Here is a 5,682-nt window from a genome sequence, read left to right on the forward strand (position 1 = left end):
AGAAAAAGAAAAATGGACCTTGCCTCACAGAATGCTTCTGTGGAGTCATTCCAACAGGGCAGCAAGGCCTTGCCTGCTGGGAACGGGCTATAACCATGAGGAACTCAGTTCTCTTCAGAGAGCTTCCAGCTTATTTTGCTGCTATTTATCTCCATTCCAGAAATCTCCCCTCCATGGCAGATACAAATTAGCTTTGTTATGATGTCGTAAAAGTGGTAGCTCTTTGCTCGCTCTTAGAGATCTTGCCATGTAGCACACAGGAGGCTGGCTTCACGCTCTCCATCCTCAGCCTCCCAAGTGTTAGGAGTGTAGGTGTGACTACTGTGCCCAGCTACTTGCTATTTTTTTTTTAGACAGGATCTCACTGTGTAGTGAAGGCTGGCCTTGAACTCATTACATAGCCTAGGCTGGCCTCAAATTCATGGCAATCCTCCTGCCTCAGCCTGTAGAGTGCTTATTGGCCTGTGTTACCACGCCCAGCTTCAACTGTTAAGTGGGCAGGCACTGGGCTTGTAACTGCCTGCTGAACGGTAGTTTGTCCTGTCTACTTAGAGATAGACATATAACCCCTCAGCTGGAGGTCCAGCTCAGTGGTAGCATTCTTTTTTATGTATTTAGTACAGGGTCTACAGGGTCTCACTACGTAGTTCAGACTTGTGATCCTCCTGTTTTCAGTCTCTGAAGCGCTGCGATTACAGGTGCTTACAGGTGTGTGCCACCACGCCCAGTCTCATTCAAAGTCTCAGCACGCCCCGGGGGTGGGGCCAGCACTCTGGGGATTGAACCCTGGCTTCTGCACTTTGCCTAAGCAGGCGCTTTAGTCCGCTGAGCTATCTGGCCAGCCCAGTGGTAGCGTTCCTGAGGCTGTGGATTCTATCCTCAGGACCAAAAGACAATGAAACTACCACTTCCTAAGACCCATGCTTCCTTGAAGGTTTTCAGAAATCTCTGAAAACAAGGCAAACATGAGTTGCTCAGAACTCCCAATAGGGCCAGGTATGATGTCCACACCTATAATCCTAGCATTCTGGGGGGGCTGAAGCAGAATCGCCAAGTCAAGCCCAGCCTAGGCAATTTAGTGACTCAACAAGGCCTCATCTTAAAAGAATAAAAGCTGGTCATGGGAAGATTCTGCTTTAAGAAACACTTCTGGGTGTGGGGTGTGGCTCAGTGGTAGACCCAGGTTTTTAAAATTTGTATAAGAATTACACGTTAAATCTGGACTAAGAAAAACAAATTTGGACTAAGGGTGTACCCCTGGAATCAGCACTCAGGAGGTTGAGGAAGGGTTGCTGTGAGTTTGAAACTAGCCTGGGCTGCATAGTAAATTCAAGGCTAACTTGAACTACAAAGCGAGACCCTGTGTCAAAAAACAAACATGGCCGGGGAGATAGCTCTGTAGGCATAAGTGCCTGCCTGGCAAGCTCAAGGTCCATGCAGTTTGATCCCTGGTACTGCATGCCATGCCAGCCCCAAAACGGCATGATGGTGCATGCCTCTAATCCCAGCACTAGGGAGGCTGAGACAGGATCACTACAAATCCAAACTGTGTAGCAAGAACCTGTACCAAAAACCCCACAACAATAAAAAACCAAATAAAAATCAGACAGGGTCTTATGAAGTTGCCCAGGTAGGGCTAGAACTACTTTTTTGGGGGATGGGGCTAGAACTTCTGACCCTACCACAGCCTCCAAGCAGTTGTGTATACTTTTGTGTCTAGCAATTTCTTTTCCCTAATATCACTTATAAGATTCATCATGTTGCACAGAAATATTTTTTGTACTGGGGAAAGTACAAAAATATTTTTTAAACATTTATTTATTTAGTGTGTGTGTGTGTGTGTGTGTGTGTGTGTGGCCAGCTCAGCCCACCAGGGGGCGGGGCTGGCTGGTATGTGGTGCTGGGGGATTGAACCGTGGTCCTTGTGCTCTGCCAAGCTTGTTCCAAGTAGGTGCTTTAGACCACTGAGCCATCTCGCCAGCCCCCAAAAATATTTTTTACAAAAAATATTTTTTGTACTCCCCATCAGACAGTGATTTAGTTTATTTACTTTCGCCATAAGTCACAACTGAGAAGGTTCTAAGATTCTACCGAACTTGGAAGCTAACAAATAAGTCGGCCATAATTTTATACACACACACACACACTCTGGATCAGAAAAATGGACCATTTATTACTCAGAAAAAGCAGCAGCCAGAGCTACTTAGTAGCTTACCCTAATTCTTCACAGCCCAGTTGAAACAGGCCTGCATGTCCCCTGGACATCAGGCTGTACTACAGAGCGGAACCTGAGGCGAGGCCCCTTGAAGCTGCTGAGAAGCTGCTTCCCAGCCCAGCTGCTCGCACCCCTCCATAAACAGAGAACCTTAGAGCCCTGGGATGCCAATAGCCATTTGGTTGGGGGATTTCTAGATTCATTACCCAGGACTGTCCCTACATTTCTTTGGAGGGATTTATGAGGTGTGATTAAAATACAGTGAATCTTTAAAAGAAATTACTGCTGGATGTGGTGGCACACACCTGTAATCTCAGCACTTGGGAGGCTGAAGCAGGACTGCTTTGGTTTGAGGCTAGCCTGGGCTACATAGCAAGACCCGTCTCAAAAATTATTATACTAAGAGACACATTGCCATTAATCCTCCTCAAATATTCTCACTCCCTTCAAACACACTTGCCCCATTGTTCTCTCTCTCTCTCTCTCTCTCTCTCTCTCTCTCTCTCTCTCTCTCCTCTCTCTCTCTCTCTTGCGGTACTGGGGATTGAACTCAGGACCCTGCACTTGCCAGGCAAGCGCTTATTCTACTGGGTTATCTCTCCGCCCCCCTCTCTTTCTTTAAACATTTTTTAAAATTTACTTATTTAGTACAGGGTCTTGCTACGCAGACCAGACTCCTCTCTGGCACAGCATGTGGTACCGGGGATCAAACCTGTGTCCTTGTGCTTTCCAGGCAGGCACTTAGACCAACAAGCTATCTCTCCAGCCCCACTTCTTTTCTTTTCTGTTCATTTTGTTTCGTTTTCTTTTCTTTCTTTCTTTCGGTACTGGGAATCGAACTCTGGGTCCTGGCCCTCTTTCTTTTCTCTCTCTCTCTCTCTCTCTCTCTCTCTCTCTCTCTCTCTCTCTCTCTCCCCCCCCCTCTCTTTTTTGGCAGAACCGGGGATTGAATTCAGGCCCTTGTGCTTGCCAGGGAAGCGCTTATTCCACTGAGCCACCTCCCTGGCCCCCTCTTATTGTTTTCTTCAGAGAGGGCCTCACTATGCAGCTATGGCTGGCCTTGAGCTCACACTGTAGCCCAGGCTGGTCTTGAACTCACAATGATCCTCATGCCTCAGCCTCCTGAGTGCTGGGATTATAGGTATGTGGCACCACACCAGGCTCTTAGCCCTTTCTGAAGCAGTTCTGGAAGTTCTCTTTCCTGAGTGCTTCCATAGGATGTGATCAAAATTCTGTGAATGTTGGCTCATCAAAACATTATTGGGCTGGGGAAATAGCTCAGTGGTCTAAGTGCCTGGCTGGCAAACACAAAGACCCAAGTTTGATCCCCAGCACCACATGCCATGCTGGCCCCAGCACCCCTATGACTCTGAACTGTGTATCAAGACCCTGTAACAAATAAATACATAAATAAATCCACTAAAAAACCCAAAAAACGTTATTGTGAGCCAGCCAAACAGCTCAGCAGATTAAAGCACCTGCAAGTAGGCACAGGGGTCGGGGGTTCAATCCCCCAGCTTGCCATGCCGGCCCCTGCCCCCAGGATGCGCTGAGACAGCAATTGAGACTGGACATGGTGGAGTGCACCTGTAATCCCAGCTATTGGGAGGCTGTAAACAGGCGGATCACTACGAGTCCAATCTAGTAGTGAGACCCTGAACACCCTGTAGGCCCTTCCCTACAATACCAAAATAAATAAATAAAGATTGTGTGTCCTCATTTATTCATTGGTTCTAACACTGTGTGACTGGTGGCTCAGCCCCGACAGTGAAATGACCATGAATAGTAAATATTTTGAATCAGTTGAGGACATTCAGGCAGCCATGACAGCACAACTCAGGACACAGAAGACGTCCAGAACCGCTTCAGAAAGCGGCAAGTAGCTGGGTATAGTGATGAACAGTGGTAACCTCCATACTTGAAAGCTGACACAGGAGGATTGCTGGGAGTTTGAGGCCAGCCTGTTACACAATGAGTTCAAGGACAGCCTGAAATATAGTGAGACTGTGTCACAAAAAATTATTTTAAAAAAGTTACAAGAGGGGCTGGGGAGATAGCTCAGTAGAATAAGTGCTTGCCTGGCAAGCACAAGGGCCTGAGTTCAATCCCCAGTTCCTCAAAAAAAAAAAAAGTGACAAGAATAAAGGGAGGATTTTTTTTTTTTTGGGGCTGGATCAGGCTGCCTTAAGGGCAGGTAGGGTACGGATGTGGAGCTAGGTTTTTTGTTTTTTTTTTTTTTTTGGTGGAACCGGGGATTGAACTCAAGCCCTTGTACTTGCCAGGGAAGCGCTTATTCTGCTGAGCCATCTCCCCGGCCCGTATGTGGAGCTGGGAATTCAATTGCTGTCCCCTGCACCTGTCTGAGTTTGCCAAATGGGCACTTTAAACAACGAAGCTAACCCACAAGTTCCAGAGATGTGTATTTTTTTTTTTGGCAGAACCGGGGATTGAACTCAGGTCCTTGCGCTTGCCAGGGAAGCGCTTATTCCACTGAGCCATCTCCCCGGCCCCAGGGATGTGTATTTAAAGAAAGTATTTTTGCAGGAATATATGTTAACAGTATGTGTCTTTTGGGGCCCAGGAGCTTGCTCAGTAGAATAAGCACTTGCTTCTGAGTTCAATCCCTGGTTCTGAAAAAAAAAAAAAAAGAGAAAGAAAGAAAGAAAGAAAAAAGAGAAAGAAAGAAAGAAAGAAAGAAAGAAAGAAAGAAGAAAGAAAGAAAGAAAGAAGAAAGAAAGAAACAGTACGTTTCTTTTGTTGTAATAAAGTTTAAAAATTATAAATTTGGCCATTCAGATAGCTCAGCAGACTAGTTATTACATTGCATTTTTATTTCCAAAGTAGTTGCTCAGATTACAAGATATAGGCATGCAAAATGGATCAAGCAATAAAAGCACATTCATAAATTTCAATGTACATTTTTAAAATCATGTGCCTGCTTTTACTCTGCTATCCTTTTTTTTTTTTTTTTTTGCGGAACCAGGGATTGAACTCAAGCCCTTGAGCTTGCCAGGGAAGCGCTTATTCCACTGAGCCATCTCCCCGGCCCTTCTTTCTTTTTTGTGTTGCCCTCCTTCTTGCTTTTAGCTCAGCAGACCAAATCACCTGCTTAGGCAAAGCGCAGCAGCTGGGGTTCGATCCCTGGTGTGCTGTGCTGGCCCCGCCCCTGGGGCACACTGAGACAGGGATTGAGACTGGGCGTGGTGGCGCATGCTAGGAGTATAGCTAGCATCAAGCTACATGCCAGCCTACATGAGAATTTATTTATTTTTATATTTTATGTTTACAAACTTTATTTTTATCCCCAAAATACATATAGATGAAAACCTGCTCTTCAAATGCTGGGAGGCCCATGTGGTATTACATTTTTATCACAAAGCATATGAAAATCAGTATGTAGCTCTTCTTTTTTTGTATTTTAAGGAAGGGTCTACAGGATGTTCAGGGTTTCACTACTAGATCAGACT

The sequence above is a fragment of the Octodon degus genome, unplaced genomic scaffold (genome assembly GCF_000260255.1).
Source record: "Octodon degus isolate 3935 unplaced genomic scaffold, OctDeg1.0 scaffold00055, whole genome shotgun sequence".
Taxonomy (NCBI): domain Eukaryota; kingdom Metazoa; phylum Chordata; class Mammalia; order Rodentia; family Octodontidae; genus Octodon; species Octodon degus.